Source organism: Rhamphochromis sp. 'chilingali' (assembly GCF_963969265.1).
Source record: "Rhamphochromis sp. 'chilingali' genome assembly, chromosome: 5".
Taxonomy (NCBI): Eukaryota; Metazoa; Chordata; class Actinopteri; order Cichliformes; family Cichlidae; genus Rhamphochromis; species Rhamphochromis sp. 'chilingali'.
Genome location: NC_137932.1, coordinates 43,221,241 through 43,240,275, shown reverse-complemented (window position 1 = coordinate 43,240,275; position 19,035 = coordinate 43,221,241). Strand labels below are relative to the sequence as shown.

At 40.6% G+C, this 19,035-nt stretch overlaps 1 protein-coding gene across 1 annotated transcript in view; it reads left to right on the top strand.

Moving 5' to 3' along the window:
• The first annotated feature begins 8,331 nt into the window (after positions 1 to 8,331).
• ptprfa (protein tyrosine phosphatase receptor type Fa) overlaps positions 8,332 to 19,035 on the top strand; it is a 348,653-nt gene continuing 337,949 nt past the window's right edge. The window contains exon 1 of the mRNA XM_080882888.1: positions 8,332 to 8,608. The gene's annotated coding sequence lies outside the window, so the exon portion shown is untranslated. The remainder of the gene's footprint in view (positions 8,609 to 19,035) is intronic.

Genomic DNA, 19,035 nt, shown 5'->3' with positions numbered 1-19,035 from the left:
AGGATTGTGTGAAGTGTTTTGCAAAAGTGACCTAAGTATTGAGACATGTGTCCTAGCGGCTGTAAAAAACTGTAACTCTTGCAGCACCGGGTGTTCCTAATTTTGGTTCAAGTGAATTGATAAACTTTTTGAAGGCAACTGACTCACACAGTTGTGTAGATGTCCCAGTCCTGTTGTCTCGGGATGCATCACGCTGCCTTGCCTGGGGTTAGCTTCTGTTTCTGGGGATGAGGTTTGAGTGCGCTCCCTTACCTTCTCAAGGTAAGCTAGGTTAGCCTTCTTGTGTGAGCTTTTCAAGTGCACTTTAAGGTTTGTGGGATTTTTTCCCCTTTAGAAATGTCCCTCATAATTTGTCTCTTTCCACTACAAGACACTTGCTTTATCCAAAACACAGTCATATTCAAAGTAATCCCAAATTGGACTCTGGCGCTTTCTCCCGACTTTTCCTGACATGATTCTGCGCGTGGGCGGAGCAGCAACACAGGCGACTCGACTAACGTGCTGCCACCTGCTGGCATAATGAGACACAGCAAGAAAAAATCTGGAAACTAAACTTCATCTTCACCCTCGACTATTGTAGGACACGCACACATCAATGAAAACTAAACACATTTTTGCTATAAATTCAGTTAATTTTAGTTAGTTTTGTGAACACTCATTACAGTTTTAGTTAGTTTTCCTTTTTTTGTTTTTATTTTTATTTCCGTTAATGAAAATGTTTTTCGCTTCTAGTTTTCGTTATTTCGTTAGTTTTCGTTAACGATAACAACCTTGGTAAAGACTGTGTCTGTATATGGACTGTGAGCTATGAAAACAACAAGAATATACTTAAAAAATAATAGCATTGTAATTTTTGGCATTTTGCTGAAGCTGCTGACTTCTCTGAGGCATCCTTTGATTTGATGCACTATGGGAGGAATACTGGACACTGACAATTAGTGCTTCTGCATGAAAGAGCAACAAAATAAAAATAAGGAGGCACAAGGGTGCCGTGACTACAGCACTGTTAATCAGGAGACTGTGTTTGTGTCCAATCTGCACACTTTGTCTCTTGCATTGGGTTTGAGCACCAAAACTGCTTTGTTAGGTTTATCAGTCATGATTAGGGTTCAAATTTTGCCATTCACATTTTTATTTATGTCTAAATGTCACGCCAGGGGGAGCCGGCCATGTGTCCATGCGTAAGTAGTCGGGAGTGAGACTGGATTCATCACTGGCTGGTTCCTTCAATAGTAGATGTCAAGTAGAGTTATTGGAGATGAGGTCAGCAATCTATAATCCACCATCACTTATACCGTCTGCTTTGAATTGAAAACAGCTCAAAAGGTAATTAGTCTAGATGACATATTGACAAGGTGTAAACTGTAAATGTCCTTGATCGCATCACTGGAGTTGAATATCCATCAATAGCATCATGCTGTTGGTACTAGAGACAAGAAAAGAACTAAATAACCCGATGAACTCTCACTCAATGTGCTAGACTCCTCCCGTGTGAAGTATGGGATGAGGTTCCCTGTTTAAGAGAGATTTAAACTTTAAGCCCCTCTGTCTGTAGCCACAGGGAAATGTGAGGTTACTGCTGAGGATCGATGAGTCCTCTGCCTCAGTCAGGGCACAGTGGGAATATCAACCACCAAGTCCAATTTGCTGTACAAAGGCTTTGTTACAGGAGGATACTGCAGACTCTGTCATCAGTCCTGTTTTCAGCGTTCACCGCTGGACCGAGTGTGGTGAGAGAGAGGGACGTTTTTATTCCAGTATAACTTTCTGTCTACAGCCAATAATCCAACTCTCACTGCCACTGTGATTTGGATTTTCATCGACTGATTCAGCGAAAGTAACAAATAGTCCACACAAGACAATTACTTCAGTAACATTTATGAAAACAAACAAGGAGTAGCAATGAAACGGTTTCAGTAATGCAGCGAGTGGATGAGTCAGTGCTGTAAAAAGAGTGGATGGATGTGGTTAAATAGACAAATTCTTCAGCGCCTCTGTTTTTACCCTCTGTTACGATGAACCAGAGCATCATTTGTTAAACATTAGAAGATAACAAACAATCCAGCAGTTCACAGTGACACGTTATCAGACTGTTCACAATGAGCCTCACTGACAACTGAAGCAGATCAATATACAATCACAGGTGCCGTTTCCAGTTTATAAACCCACAGGTGAACTCATTAAAATCTGCTTGTTGCTTCCTTCTGAGACCCACTTTGCAACACGGTGTTCAAACAGGTGCGTTTTAAACAAAGACGATTGGCTCCATCCCAAAGTAAAAGTAGATGATTGCATTGTTTACAGCAGAGGCTCCTTTTGGACGTTGCCTTTCTCGTTTGGATTATCATTAATTCATTTGACTACAGACACACTGAAAACTGAAACTGAAGATTGTATGCAGTAGTTAAAGTAGATGCTATGTGCCGACAACATTTCATTTAAACGCTCTGACTTAATATATTCTTCGTTTTTAAATTGCAACCATGGAAATGAATGAATCGTACAGTGGTTTCCATGTTTGTGCAGCTTTCATCCTCACAGTAAGAAGGCTGGGATAACGTATTGAAGTCATTTATGACAGACTGGTGTCATCATCCATCCACACATGATTAAGCAGTATAGTGTAAATGCAGTCACCTTCTCTGAGCAGTGCGGTTCTTCAGACTCCTTTTGAATTGGCTTTTACAGCTTTTCTTGACCTCCTGACATTTTCCATCAGGGTCAAGAAAATTTGATGTGAAAAAGACATGAGAGGAAATGAATACTGACTTTGACCTCAGCTAGAGTGAAGCCACAGGCCAGCTCTTACCCAGGCCCAACTGAGCTGCATTAGTGTTTGACACTCCCTTGTCAGCCCATTGCTCTCCAACACTGGATCGAACTGACTACAAGGAAGTGGGCGGGGCATCACATTGCCCTTTTTTGGCCCCACTTATTATTACATATGGGCGTGGCTCCTGTGATGTCATGCACTGGTTCCTCAAGTAATGTTTGAAGCATTGAAATGAGCATTGCTGCTCTGACATAGGATTGGATGAGCAAAGTTCGGATACTCTGGTGTGTAAGTTTCATTAGATAACCACTTAGTATGAACACAATCTTCAAAATGGTCTTAATGGTTATTCAGTATGAGTGACTTAGCCCATAAACTCATCAAAGTGTCCACAGAGGTCAAGTCAAAAGCTTTTTTCCCTTTGTAGGATATCTATAGGACCAGAAGTCTGTAACCAAACAAATCACCCCCTGGTGGATATTATAAAGAATGCAGATTTGAGATACTTATGCATCACCGTCACTTTTCAGACCCAGAAGCTATGTCCATCTCTTTTACTATCTCTGCTTTTGCACATACCTGTTGCCACAAATCGTTATTTTATTTCTAAATCTGTCTTCCAAAGAGAATAGAAATGACGGACACGTCTTTTGGATCTGAAGCCGACCTGGAAGTGCCTCAAAAACCTTTTGTTTTTACCAGCCAGCAGGCTCATCACAACTTGTTAGTCAATGAGTGTGTAGCTGCAGAGGCTTATCCACCGCTCATTTGGTCCTGACAATGCTCAGAGAATGCTAACATTACCTCAACAACCACTTGGTGATGTTACTGCAGCAATGTCAATCTTTTGTGCTGTGGATCAGAACCATAATAAAAATGTAGAGCAATGAATATTACACAAAGTCGTTGCTCTCTAAGGTAGGTGCCACGTGCCTCTGACTGTCTGTAGCTCAGCTGAAAATGTGCGTGACAGCTGATTCTTTCAATTATTTCTGAGAATTAACAAGATGCAACAAGACTTGCTGACAACGGCAGGTTTGGTTACAAGGGAGGAGAGTTTCCATTATTGATAATGCAAATGTAAAAATTAAAGGCCTTAACTGACACTTGTTGTTCATGTCAATAAATCATGTGGCTTGTGATTAACACTCCGGTGTGTGTACGTTTCAGATTCCTCTTTTCTGTCTTTGTGATGCTGTGCTTTGAAAGAGACAGAGCGTGTTTAAATGTCCATATTGTTGAAATGCTTTCAAAGCAATTATTATTGTTATTACCATTTACAACACAAGATTGAGTAACGTAAGACTACAATACATGTGGCACAACAGGAAACACAGGAAAAAGCTTCTTCATAAATAAATGCATTTAAAAAATCTTTATCTCGTGTTGTCCTGTCATTCATTGACAATTTCAAAAGATTTGGATGCAGAATGGAATAATTTCCAAATTTCAAAACCCCAAATTTTACAATTCTGTGTTCACAGCAGAACGTAGAAAACATCAAATGTAAGATGAGCTTGAATGTGTTCAGTCGCTGCTGTGAGGAGTCTTTCTCTTGATGGACAAAAAGGCTCCTGTAGCGCTGAGTTGATTGATGCAACTTTTCACTTTTGCAAAACTGATGTGATTCACACTGATTTAAACTGACTGGAGAATGAACATTCATGTGTAACTCTAGCTCATTACACATGTTTATATTTGCAATTTGCTGAATTTACCCGTTGTATTCACACAATTTAAATATATAAATTTTTTTAAACTGCAGATTTCCCCTTAATTTAAAAGCCGTCCCCATCCACCTCACGCTCAGCCGATCCTGCTTCCGACTACAAAACTCTTGAAAATACAAACTTTAGCTTCAGATCAATCAGACTTCTTCCAGTAAAGTGTCAGTTTGTGCAGGATTTTCCTTGAAGATGTGCTGCCAGTGTTTCGCACTGCTGACTCACACTGTGGTTCAATCCCTGTTCAGCTTTGTGGTTGACACATAAGCTCCTGGTAACATGGATTTGGTATGAAGTTGGCTGATTGGACAAAACTTCTTCCTTTCACAAGGCTATCTATCAAAATCTGTCCCCTTTTACCCTTCACTGCTCCCAAATCAACACAATTACTGGCGCTAACTCCTAGAATTAGCTCTTAAAGTCACACATCAGTCTGTTTTTGGGAGGACTTTTTGGTTTGTGGTTAAAAAAAGTATAAACTTTCAAGAGTGAAGAGAAATCATATGAAGTTGTGACACTGAGCATAAAGGCTACATGTTTGAAAGGTAACAAAACCGGTGCATGTAGAGTTAGAGAGAAGTGCAGCACTTTGATCCTGTTGTTTTAACTATCACATCGCTGATGTGCTCATACATGAAAGTGTGATCTTACACAAAGCTTCTCAAACTTTGTCTGGCATGCACATTGCAGAAGTGGGGGGAAATAGGCTAACACCCCACATTTTTTACAAAGTACAAAATAAACTGGATTTTTGTGACATGAAGATCAGCACGACTGTGCTATTTTATTTTCTCTGGATTCGTTTAAATTACAATAGTTTCACTCTTTGATAAAAGATGTAAAGAGGTCGGGTTTCTCAGGGATCCTCATCTTTCTGCCACAGTCCTCGTCGTGTCCATTTACAACACTGCAGAGCCATGAAACACTCAATCCACATTTGCCTTCATTAGACGAAGAAATATAGTGAAAGAAAAGAATGACATGCAAGAGGTCCAGCCTGCAACACTATTAACACTAATTCCAGTTTTACCTGTAGAGTATGACACCTGCCAGTCAGGTCCCAACAAAGGAAGAGCTATTGTCATGATGCTGATGTGGTAAGACCACATGTGGACCCAAAGGACCTGAAAGCTGCTGGTCCTTCACCAGGTGTGACCCAGGTTAGATAGATTTTCAACTGTATGTTTGCAGGACTTTCACCTCCTTCCTGCGTGCGCTGTGATTTCTCAACACTGAATGTTTTATATTCACTGTTACAGAGACTAGTGTGTAGAATTAGAAAGAGGCGGGATCTTAGGTAGTCTTTCTTCACCTTGTATGAAACTGGCCAATCACAGTTGATGATAATTCTCTAAATTAGCTACGGCTACACTGATACTGGATTCTCTTCTTCTGCGCTGATCTGTGGAGAACCTCGTTGCTCCAGATGAGGCTCTGTTACATTGTCACTTTATCTATTCGTCATGTTGTATATTCAGAACCTATAATATACTCATACCACAGTCATGCTGACAATAACCAGCTATACTGATCCAGGCAGCTCTAATTCCCTTCTTCACTGTAAGATTCAAAATCCTTCAGCTAGAACAAAATAAAAAAATAAGGCAGCCAGGTTTCCACCACAGTCACTGCCCTTTGTCATATAAAATCTTAATCTGTGGTTTAAAAAAATGTGGACCACCACCATTTGTTTTGGACTAAACATTAGCATTTGTCTTGATGGTTTTGGGGCAAAGAATTAACCAGCGAGCAGAAAAAATGAGAGCTGAACCAGAGCAGCAACGTTTCTGATGCTGCTTTGTTATCTCTCCCACCTACGTCCTTGTTAGATTTTCTAGCAAGCTAAAGTTTGTGTTCAAGAAATATTTTCTACCAACTTTTTATTGATTAAGATGAAACACACAAAAAATAAAAAGCTTTAAGCCTCGACTCTGATGCCAGACCTCTTTTACATCCACCTCTTGTCCCGTTGAGCTAATTAGCTTCATAAGTTAAAAAGCAGCATTCCTAAGTTTATGTTGTGGATAAACTGAATCAGAATCAGACGTGTTCAGTTTAATTTTATTTATATATTTCCATTTCACAACAGTCACCTCAAGGTGCTTTATATTTTAAGGTAAAAGGAAATCCCAACAATCACACAACATTGGAGCAAAAGATGATGCTTTAAGTTCACCATGTCACAAATGAATTACACTTGAAATGTAACAAACTGTTAGTGGCGTAAAGACATTTTACTTATATATTTTATTTATTGATTTATTGATTAGCATTCAAATATCTCAGTGAATACAGCATAAAGATCTACCACAAAGCATGAAAGCACGAGACAAGGCTAATTAAAAGGTATTGGCTGAAGCATATATGCTTATTACGCCAACTCTTTTAACAAAAGGTCTTTTAGCATGCAGCTCATGTACACAGGGCTCGAAGCAAAGAGTGAAACAAACAAACAAACAAACAAACAAACAAACAAACAAACAAACAAACAAACAAACAAACAAACAAACAAACAAACAAACAAACAAACAAACAAACAAACAAAAAACTTTCCAGCTTAGATAAGTAACTACATTAAATTAAATGTCATTTCAGAACATAATAAAACATAACATAATCAAAGCAAAACAAGAGTTTCAGTATTATTATTTTGCCCTTTTCATTCTTGATGTATGCTCACAGCGCAACCACGTGCTGACCATTTTAGTTAAAAAAGACAAACAAACAAACAAAAAGCACAAATGCATTGAATTCCTTCTTTGCAACATCAGCCTGTCTGCGGTGCTCTGCTATTGAACTGCAGCCATTTATGACCAGAGAGACGATGTCAGGGTTTCAACCATGTTTGCTGGGTGTGTAGCGAAGACATTATAGTACTAAGTTATCAGCTTATGTTAGCAAAAATGATCAGCAAGATGCAGCTAAACTATAAGCAGTATTGTGCAGACCACATATGCAGTAGTCATGACTGTATTTGAAGCTATTTTTATTTTTGTATGATTTTATATGGAATATGGCTGAAGTAAACTAAAGCCTAAAATACTTAGTCAGCCATTTGTTTAATACTAATTTAACATTATAAAATTCACATATAAAACTATGAATTGTAATTTTAAATGGTTTAAAAGCAGGTAGAATAGCACATGTAGGCAAGTATAGAGTTAGATGAGGCGAAGCCACCGAGAAGTTTAAAATATATTTGCATAATAAATAAATAAATTGCATAAAATAAATATTTGGCATGATTAAATTTGGGTATCACTGGTAATTGGCCAAAGTTAAAAAGGTAAGTTGTACAAAATAAGTAAAAATATTCAAAATAAATGTTTGTACCACAGTTTTTCGTCCCGCTGTGTTTCCTCGGTGAAATGTCTCATTATCGCTTTCAGTGCCAGAACTGTAGGAAATCCTTTTCTCTATAGATGGCACCTCTGCACTGTCACAGGCTGCAGCAGGTCGATGGTGTGGTGTTAATTACTGCCGGGACCTCCTCTGGAGCAGGTAGCTTATCGCTCATGGGCTCCGACGGGGGAGCTGTCAGGGGGCAGCGTTTTCAGTGCGGGAATCGAACCAAAGACACAGCCTGGTTTTGTGTTTTAAAGTGTGTGTAAACGAAATTTCTATAGAAATAAATGTCATTATGAGCGGGATGATTAATACGATTCAAGAGGAGCCTGTCAGTGTGTAAATAAACTAGGACGTCTTTGACAGCCTCCACCCAAGAGCCTATAATGTTACCGGAAACAGCCGAACACAGCCGACGCCTCCCGAGGATGTGTGTGTGGACAAAGTGTTAGGGATGCTGCTCTTTCAGAGCGCGGCTACCGCGGACGGTCAGGGAGCAGACCGCTGGCTTACCGGGAACACTAACCAACGCTGAGGCGGGGGAAGCTCCACGCACGGCGGCAGCTGAGCGGAGGATTTACCTGACGCTCCTCACGGTGCATTTACGGACCTTTTTCTTATCCACCTCGGGGAATTAGACCAAGTGTTGTGGGACTGGAGGAATTCCAAGACTCTTCGCTAACTGTCTGTAATCTCGGGACCCCCGTGCATTCATTTCTTCAACATCTTCTCCGAAATGCAAACGTCTAGGAAACCCTAGAATATGGTGAGTTTAAAGGTCTTTTCCCTTTTAAAACTGCTTTTTCGTGGAAAGTGTCACAAATGGAAGAAATGCAGCGCTGTGTGGTGACAGCTGTTAGAGAGGAGCGTCCTGCAGAATGGACACACTGAAGGCGAGAACGAATTTTGTATTCACACAAGTCCGTCAACTCTCACTCACACCTAACAATGCAGTCTGCACAGAGGGAGCACAACAACACCCAAACTATGTTTTTTAAATCTATAAGAAGCATATAGAAATCATCTTTAAATGAAACAACAAAGCCTGCCTCCAAAATCTCAATTGAATCATTTAATGTAAATGTGAGAATTATATAAATGTAGCTATCATATGTCATATGCAGGTACAGTATGAATACTGAATTACAGTCATCTTTTTTTTTTTTTTTACCATTTATTTGTAAATGATATACGCATTATATATGATTTGTATATTATGCTTTTCTGCTAGATGATCATATTGCTGCTACAGTTGTGAAAGTGTTGCCCACATTTATGGGAATATTTGCGCTGTCACGAAGACTGTCACAGTAGTTTTTCCCCTATGGTGCGCTGTTATTTTTGGAATCAGGGTTTTTTGTAATGCAGTTTGATGGGAGCATCTCTCCGTACAGGCATATAATGGCACAGTTGTTCTGCGCACTGAAAATCTTTGCAAGTCAGGGCACTGCTCCCTGTCCTTTTGTGTAAGATGTCATTTCTGCAGCAATGTGCAGCACCCTCATTAATCGGTCATTATTAAGTTACCTTATTAGTTTCATTAATTGCAGACTCACAAGTCTTTCTGTTTAGACTTTGTCTTGGTGACATTAATTAAAATGTACAGTTTAATGCGTTTTGCACGATTATGATAAATGCACGTGTGAGACTAGAGCGACCTGCGGACTTGTTAACGGAACATTTTAGTGTGAAACGGTTAAATGTGCCAAAGCATTACGTGAGTGGGCTTTCTGAAAATAATACAGGCCTAGTTCGTGCACAAGTCTTTCTGTATTCTACTCTACACGTAAATTCAGTCTCGGCTCTGTTGTGGCGTCTGTGTGGCAGCCCGCGTGTCCGCTTGCTTATCCTCGCACGGCTTCATACTCAGCCTTCATTCTTCTGGCAGTTTCCTAAAACAAGAATAGCGAACTGTCCTGTTCGTGCTACTGATGCAAAAAATCAAATTCCCGCAAGGCTAAAAAAGGGCAAAAGAAGAGGGATGGGAGTGCATGACTCGGTGTGACAGAGTGATAATTGGCTGTCAGCTCACCTGGATTTGACGGAGCTCTAATTAGGCTGGATGGAAAACAGAGACCGAGCGAGGCGGGTGGAGTGAAGGAGTGCAACAGATGAAGGGAAAAGGGGTGAGGACGGGGATGCTGGATAGCAGGTGGAGTCACAGAAGCAAGATGCAGAGAGAGAAGACGTGGAGGGAGTGTATTCTTTGTATGTGTGTTGCTCATAAATGCATCAGCTGAAAGCCAGCACTGTGGGTCTGCGTGTTTGTGTGTTGCTCCTCTCACCCTAGTGAAAGCAGCAGGAGGCTTGGCCCTGAATGCTGAATGCTTCACTGCTACACACACATGCATATACACACGCACACGCCGGTGGCATTTATAGGATTTCTTAAATTGGGTGGCACAAGGGGGCCGAAGAACATCAGATTAGAAATGATTACAGTGTAGAAAATTGGTTTAGAAAACACCGAGCATCATTTTCAGGCTAACACGCAGCTCTGTGCTCTTGTACAGATGCATTACATGAAAAGTGACATTGCCCAAAAGTTTAAATGTTGTTTCACAAAACAAGAAATTAGACTCTACATGAGTAAATGTCATGCAGCCACATGTACAAAAAGACTTGGCATTAAAATAAAGTACTGAAACTAAACATGCTTCCAAACTACGTTCAAACGGCACGCACACACACTGGTTGCACAGCAGCTGTGCAGCTTCTGGCTTTCTGGCAATTAATCAGCAGGTTTTTCTCCTGACATATCCTGACAAATAATAACCATCTAAAGCTGTTTCTGCATCAGACACCAATTAAAACATTCCCTCCATTCTATCAGTCACATTTTCACATGTGAACTTTTCTATCGCCATTTGTGAAAGAAGTGAATGGATTTTCTTCTTTTTTTTGCGGCTACTTCTCAGAAGCTGTAGCTTTGAATGATTCCAGGACCTTGCTGTCAACTGTCACATGGCTGTTCCCTCAAAAAAGGTCATATGAAAGCTATTCACAGCACTGCAGGTTTTCAGTTTGCGCTCTTCAGAATTGCTAATAATTACTCACTTAAACCACCTGGACCTCAAAAACTGGGTTTAAAAGGCTAAAAGTTTGCACATTGCACTTTGTCTGGCAACGAAGGCAGAAACAGCGTCACACTTCTTTGTGTTTATAGCTTGGCACAAACCAAGAAGGGCTTCAGCCGATTAAGTTCAGGTCTGGAACCAGAATTAGCTGTTCCATCAACCACATGAGCAACGTTACAAACCAGGTGTTTTTATTAGATGGGATTAAATAACTTCACATATCTGAGCAAGAAGCTGGGATTCTTTGTCTTGATCACAGCTCCATCCGAAGCTGCTGGTATTACAGCTGAATGTAGGCTGGCTCGCCTCCATTTCTGCTCACACTCAGCCATCCTCTGCACATTGATAAATTGTGTGTAATTTCAGGGATGAACAAGCATGAAAACATATGGGTGGAAAGGGCTGCTATGTTTTGGCGTTCTGTATATACAGCTATTTTATCCAGGTTAGAGAGACAAGAGGACTAACCAGGGCCGTGCTCAAATAGTTCTTTACAGTGACTTTAAAACTCTATTTTTAATGAATTTTAAACACTTTTTAAACAAATTCTATTCATCTATCTATCTGTGATATTCAACATGACAGCTGCTATCATGAAACCTACCAGAGATTAAAGAAGTGGTTTGATAATTAAAAAATCAATCATCAAAAAACGATTATCTTTCTCCAAAATACAAAACATTTACACACACACACACACACACACACACACACACACACACACACACACACACACACACACACACACACACACACACACACACACACACACACAAAGTCTTTTTAAACTGTCTGCCGATATAGGTGCCCAAGTTCAGTGCCCTCTAGTGGCCTTGTGAATAAGTGCATATAAAATTGTCACTTCCATGAACTTGGTAGAAACACTGGAAACATCCCTATCTATGGTAGGTGACAGTGACATTGGTTGGGCACAACCATGCAGTTATTTAGCTGAAGGGCTTTTTTTCATTTCATATGACACAATTAAATCAAAGTATAATGAGAAAATGTTCATTGCTGCAACTTAAATTGTTTATTTTGTAGATACTACAGGCTAATGTGTCCTGGGTCCAAAGTAATGGATCTCAGTCTCTTCTGACCTCTCTTTCTCATTGGCTGCTGACTGGTCTTGCACTTCTTGGAGGAAAGATATATTTTCTGAAAACTTGTCGTATTGCACGATCTGATAGCCCCTTGTTGGTGTTGTTCCTTTATCGTCATAAATGAACCAATGACGTTGTCTTAGTATTCAGTTAGCCAAGATTAGCCAAGAAGTTAGCTATTGCTATTAAAACCTACATTTGGCTAACAGAAAAACTGACTTGATATTATATTGATTAAATTAATCAAGAAAATAAATGCAATATTTACACTTTGTTCTAGGAGAGTTTTTTAAAAAAGGGCTTTTTTTTTCTTTTATCCTCACTTTGCAAAGCTGTGACATCATTGGTCAGTTGCAATGTTGGTGAACCAGTATTACTATAATAATGCAAGAACCACCCCAACACGTGTTCATCAGTGAAATCTGGGTTTACTTTTACTGTAAGAGTGTTTTTCAACTTGGGATTGAGCCATTGCCCACTTACTATGCTAAGCTAGTCTGAGCACATCCTGCCTCCACCTGCAGCTCTCATTGACCTGAAACTGACCCAGAGAGTCTCCTACAGTCTGCTGCCTGGTATGGATTGATGCCTCTGCTTCTCAGCATCAGTCCCATAAACCTAAATGTTTAAAATGTACAAATACATCACTCTTTTTAACTTAATTGTTTTTATTTTTAATTAAAAAACCAAACAAAATTAAGGCAATTTGATTAAATCTGAGATGACAAACAGGCCAAGCAGATGGAGAATCTTACTTGCTCTCCTTGTTGACAGTTTCTTGAAAAATCTCCAAGAACACATCTCCCACTCTGCTGCCTCATTACCATACTGTGTCATAGACCAAAGCAGGAGATTGTACTGTCTTAAAACAGTGCCTCGTGTGGGTCTTAAAACCTGCTGTGTGAAATCATGAAAGACGTTTTCACTCCTGGGACCACTATCTGGGCCCGAACCCAAAAGATTCCTGTACATCCTTCCCTCAGCAGAAACACCGGTTTTTCCTTCTTTCCTCCTGTGAACATGAAAGAGAACAGATGCTTGGCTCTGTTTTTATTTGTCTGGAGTCACAGTTGCTTTAAGAATGAGATCAGATTACAGCAGGTTGCGTTTCCTGCTGCAGCACCTTCAAAGATAAACATGTTTCTTAATCATAAGCTTTGTAACAACACAGACGGCTGCTCCCTGCTATCATCCCATCTCATCTGTCTGTAGTATACACCAGTTGTTTATGGGTGTTTTCTGCCAAACTACAGCTGAGGCAGAGAAATGTGATGAATGCAGTTTGTTTGCCTGTTTGTCAGCACAAGAACAACCAAGCTGAAATTCATCAGCTGTGGTGGGGAGGCGAAAAACCCACCCACATCTCGGTGTGGATCACGATGATTTTCTCTAAAACTGCAAAGTAGGGCATTGGCAGTGTCCTTCTAGTGAGGTACTGTACAGGGAAAAGCTCTTTTTTATTTATTACCTTTAATTTCAAAGGAAACGTGTGTTTAATGTAAAACACAGTGTTATTGTTGGTGCTAATTTTAATGTGAAAACGGCAGAATATTTAATATTAAAAACAGTTAGAGGTGCCACAGCTCTAAAAACTTAATCTGCGAACTAATTTTAAGGTCTTGTGTCTGGGTTCAGTTTTAACGTGCTGAGAGTCCTGAAAGTAGTCATTTTGTGGTAAACACGCTGCGTCTCTGCAGAGAAGAAAACTGATAAGATAGCAACAGGCTGTTTGGCTTCCTGTGGACATGATTGGATGCGAGTTCAGCTTGTCTCCTGTGTGCTGTGGCATTGTTCCTGTGCTGATTGACCCATCTACTGCACAGTCCAGTTTGTCTCCTTTCATTCCCACAATAGAACTGCAGTACAATAGCCAGGTTTTTCATTCAGACTCTCTATTATTTTCTGTTCAGCTAAAGAGTGGCTGCAGTTGTTGTTGTTTTATTTCAGCTCAGACTGGGAGCAAGATCCTATCAGCACTGACAGCCCTGTGATTTGCCCACTGTGACACAGGATATTTTCTGGTATCAAAAATGACCTCTGCTACGGGTATTTGGCTTGTGTGGGTTTTGTGCACGCTGCAGACGCTGTATTCGTCATCGAAGGAACAACCCGCAGAGAGAGTGTTCACAAATCGAGAGCCATGTGACTTAAACGCACACTCAGATCACCTGCCATACATCCTGGTGACATCAGGTGGTGCTTGTATCATTAACGCAAAAACTCATGCACAGAAATTACGGATGGGTCACAAATGTGAAAATGATTTAGTAAGGTGCTGGGCCACCATGCGCCTCCAGGGGAGTTTTAGTGCTCCTGTAGTTTTCAGGTTTCTCAGCTTTGCTGGAGGGATGCAGCTTCAGTGTGCTCAGGATTACTTCTTTGCTTTTTGCAGACGTTGTGGTGCTTCTTTTTTCATCATGCAGCCTGACTTCCAGCCTGTGCCTGTGTGGCAGGCATCTATGAGGATTAGCACTTCTAAATCAGATGCCAAAGGGTGGAGCACCCACTCCAGGGTTGGAGATTACTTGTTGCCAGAAGAGTGTAGGGTAGTGACCCAAAGAATAAGAAGGATAAGACTTCTTCTGTCGGGTGTCTAGGCCCATCCTTAAAAATTGGGTAAACAAATTACCAATAGCTAACCATTTAATCATCAGGAGATTTATCACTCCAATAATTATCACTCTTTCAGTGTGCACGGGCAGTAGTAATGGCACTTCATCTGAAAAAGCTCTGCTATGACCTGCCATGGGTACCCCTCTGTCCTCCTCCTGTGCACATGCTGGTCTTCAAGTTGTGCTGTATCTGCTCTGTCTGTCGGTTATGGCTCCATCACATGCCCGTGCTGCTGTCAGAATGATAAGCTGCTCTTTACTGCAGTGCATCAATTAATAAGGCTTCAGAGGCTGATAGCTGAGCTGCGGGATAATGCCACATATTCTTGGAAGATATTTGAAATTGTGGAAAGGAATATAATGTGAAATTTAGAGTACAGTGGGGCAAAAAAGTATTTAGTCAGCCACCGATTGTGCAAGTTCCCCCACCTAAAATGATGACAGAGGTCAGTAATTTGCACCAGAGGTACACTTCAACTGTGAGAGACAGAATGTGAAAAAAAATCCATGAATCCACATGGTAGGATTTGTAAAGAATTTATTCGTAAATCAGGGTGGAAAATAAGTATTTGGTCAATAACAAAAATACAACTCAATACTTTGTAACATAACCTTTGTTGGCAATAACAGAGGTCAAACGTTTACTATAGGTCTTTACCAGGTTTGCACACACAGTAGCTGGTATTTTGGCCCATTCCTCCATGCAGATCTTCTCGAGAGCAGTGATGTTTTGGGGCTGTCGCCGAGCAACACGGACTTTCAACTCCCGCCACAGATTTTCTATGGGGTTGAGGTCTGGAGACTGGCTAGGCCACTCCAGGACTTTCAAATGCTTCTTACGGAGCCACTCCTTTGTTGCCCGGGCGGTGTGTTTTGGATCATTGTCATGTTGGAAGACCCAGCCTCGTTTCATCTTCAAAGTTCTCACTGATGGAAGGAGGTTTTGGCTCAAAATCTCACGATACATGGCCCCATTCATTCTGTCCTTAACACGGATCAGTCGTCCTGTCCCCTTGGCAGAAAAACAGCCCCATAGCATGATGTTTCCACCCCCATGCTTCACAGTAGGTATGGTGTTCTTGGGATGCAACTCCGTATTCTTCTTCCTCCAAACACGACGAGTTGAGTTTATACCAAAAAGTTCTACTTTGGTTTCATCTGACCACATGACATTCTCCCAATCCTCTGCTGTATCATCCATGTGCTCTCTGGCAAACTTCAGACGGGCCAAAAATGTCCCGGAGATGCAGTACACCTCTTCAATCTGTTTTCTGGCTGTTTGTGACCAGCAGACACCTGAAGGTGAATAAATGTCCCCAACAGCCTCTAAGTACTACAAAACAGGGCCGTACACTGTGGACCGTCAGTTGTTTATATATGATATGATATCTAATATGAAAATGAGCAGTTGTGCTTTCCATTAAAATGAGTACGACTGTTGTTATTATTTCGTTTCTTATTTTGTCTGGGCACAGTCCCACATAGCAGACACAGTATTTTGTAATGAATGTCACAACAGCCTGCCAGTTATTTGCACCAGGCCATGTGGTTGCATCCTTGAGTCGTTCCAAACCCCGGCTCGAGTCCAGCCGCCACGCAGACCTGCTGCTGAAGCTCTGAGCTCGAGCTCTGCAGGAAAACAAATGCTTCTGACAAGCAAACATGGCCACCAGCAGCTAGCAGAGAGTCAAAGCTTTGCCCAGTAAAAACACAAGAGGGAGATTAATTTACATGAATGGACCATGAATTATTTACATTGTTCCTATTTTTGCTGTAACACCGTGAGGCCTTGATATCGGAATTAAATTTTTATTGCACAATAAAAGTGAGATTTTTCTGTTTCTAGTTAATATTCCGTTAATAATAAATGACTTGGGTTTATCTGACATGGGATTTGTTCAAGTTCAAGTTCAACTTTATTGTCACTTCAACCATATACAGTTTAAAAATACACAGTGAGGCGAAACAACGTTCCTCCAGGAACCAAGGTGCTACAAGACAAGTTAGTGCAAAAAACATAATAATATATAATATATCTAGTAATAATATTGTGCAAAAGAGCAATTTGTGAAGCTTATAGGGATTTTTCTTCCAAGTGATTTGTCTTTCAGCATTAACTCGGACATTTCATGGCAACTAAATGAAAAATGATTAAAAAGTGGATTCTCCCAACATTTTTTACTTTCGGTTTTTATTGTTTTGGTAGTTGCTTGTGATTCCAAATCAAATGTGGAAGCCAGGCAGGTCCTTATGATGCAGCCAGCTGTCAGAGAGTGTAACATAAGAAGTGTTTTTAGGGAGTTTAACATTCCCTTTGCATTCCTAAATTAAATCCAATTTTCATATATATGATATTGTTTCAGACCTTAAGCCTTAGATTTGAGCACATTTTTAATTAAATGAAAATGACTCTGCATTGATAGCTTTACAAATAAAATGAAATATAAATTAAATATCTGCAAAGTGTCAAATAAGGAAACAGTGGTAAGAACAAACCTTCACACAGTTTTTCTCTGGTTGCTGTCAGTTGAAATTGATTCCCTTACATGGTTTGAGGAAAGCCATTTACGCTCTGACTGATTTGGATGCTCTTTTCAAATATTCGACTGAAACGTTGTCTTTACAGCACGAGACACTCGCAGACAGACCTAAAGGTTCTCTTTTGGACACCCACAGGCCATTTGTTTGTTCCCCAGAGGAATATTCACGAAGTTTTCAGTGAAGTTAATGGTGTAAGACACAGTTGTTCCATCTATAAATGGCTCAAAGGAGTCAGAAGCAAAATCTATGAATAACACATGATTAAGATGTTTTTCTTATACTGATAATTACATCGAATGGCTTATGACTGCTGGTTATGATGAAGACAAAGGAAATAGGCTGGGGAAGTGATTTTATGTTGATGTCATGTAGCTGAAGCTTGTGTTCAATATGCCAAATATTATTTTTAGCAAAAAAGACAAAGTGCTGTAAGTAACTTAACATTAACTGGAAGTAGGAGGAGCTAAATGAAGGCAATTGCAGCTCTTTTTATAATGTGGGCCAAACTACAATAAGACATTACCTGCTGCACAGCTGTAACTGCACAGTTTATTGAGATTAATAAATACTTTGTCTTAAAGACCTCTGCTTTCATCATCAAGCTCGTCAAACTATCAATTTAATGACACAGGTTTAAGCAGCAGTCGTGTTTAGTCCTCTCCACTACTTTTTTTAATCCAAGTCGGTTTTCACAGAATAAACATGGTCTATAATTACCGCTCTGTGGCTGAACTGCAGCTTGTCAGCTTCTTCTGTGATCAGGGTCATGGCCACTGGTTTGCTTTACAAACAGCTGGTGTGCTGCCCAGCAGGGGAGCGGCTGATATTTCCATCTTTCACGTGACTTTCACTTGTTGTCTGAGGGCTTTTAAAGTCCTCGTAGGCCCAGGATTCAGTGTTAGCTGATAACCAGCAGCATTTCAGAGCTCTTTTAATGCACTAAATACATCAAATGAATGGGAGAGAAGTCTAATAACACAGCTAGAGGTTTTGTCTTCATCCACAATCACTTTTTCACGTCTCTCTCCTCTTTTTATGGATGGGAAAGCTGTCAGACTAATATCCCTTCCTGTGATGATAGTTTGGGAGTACCTCCGTTTTTAATCAATGGTGGTACTCCAACGTAACTGTGTTCTTGGCCTTAATTTGTATTAAACACTTTTTAAAGACTGAGAATGATTAATGTGTTTTTAACAGTGTGTGCAGCTAGTACAGACCATCGCTAATATGTATACATAAATATAAAGCCCAGAAGTTGAAGTCGTGACGGTTCCTCTTAAGGGGAGTCAAAAAACATGAAATACACTGCACTGCAACTTGTAGTATATCATGCTGCACTATAATGACTTCAGTGCTTGAGCAGTGGTCTTATTAGCTGCATTAGATGCTTCATGAACAATATTTCATGGAAAGCATTACCCAGTCACTCACTGGGACACAATCCATCCTCAAATGGTAAATGGCCTGTATTTATATAGCGCTTTACTAGTCCCTAAGGACCCCAAAGCGCTTTACATATCCAGTCATCCACCCATTCACACACTGGTGATGGCAGCTACATTGTAGCCACAGCCACCCTGGGGCGCACTGACAGAGGCGAGGCTGCCGGACACTGGCGCCACCGGGCCCTCTGACCACCACCAGTAGGCAACGGGTGAAGTGTCTTGCCCAAGGACACAACGACCGAGACTGTCCGAGCCGGGGCTCGAACCGGCAACCTTCCGATTACAAGGCGAACGCCCAACTCTTGAGCCACGATCGCCCCAGTGACTGGTTATGTAATAAGGATTGATATTTATGGCTATGTAGTGCAGAGCCAGTGGCAGCAGTATGAATGCTATAAAAGGCAAGTGTATAGAG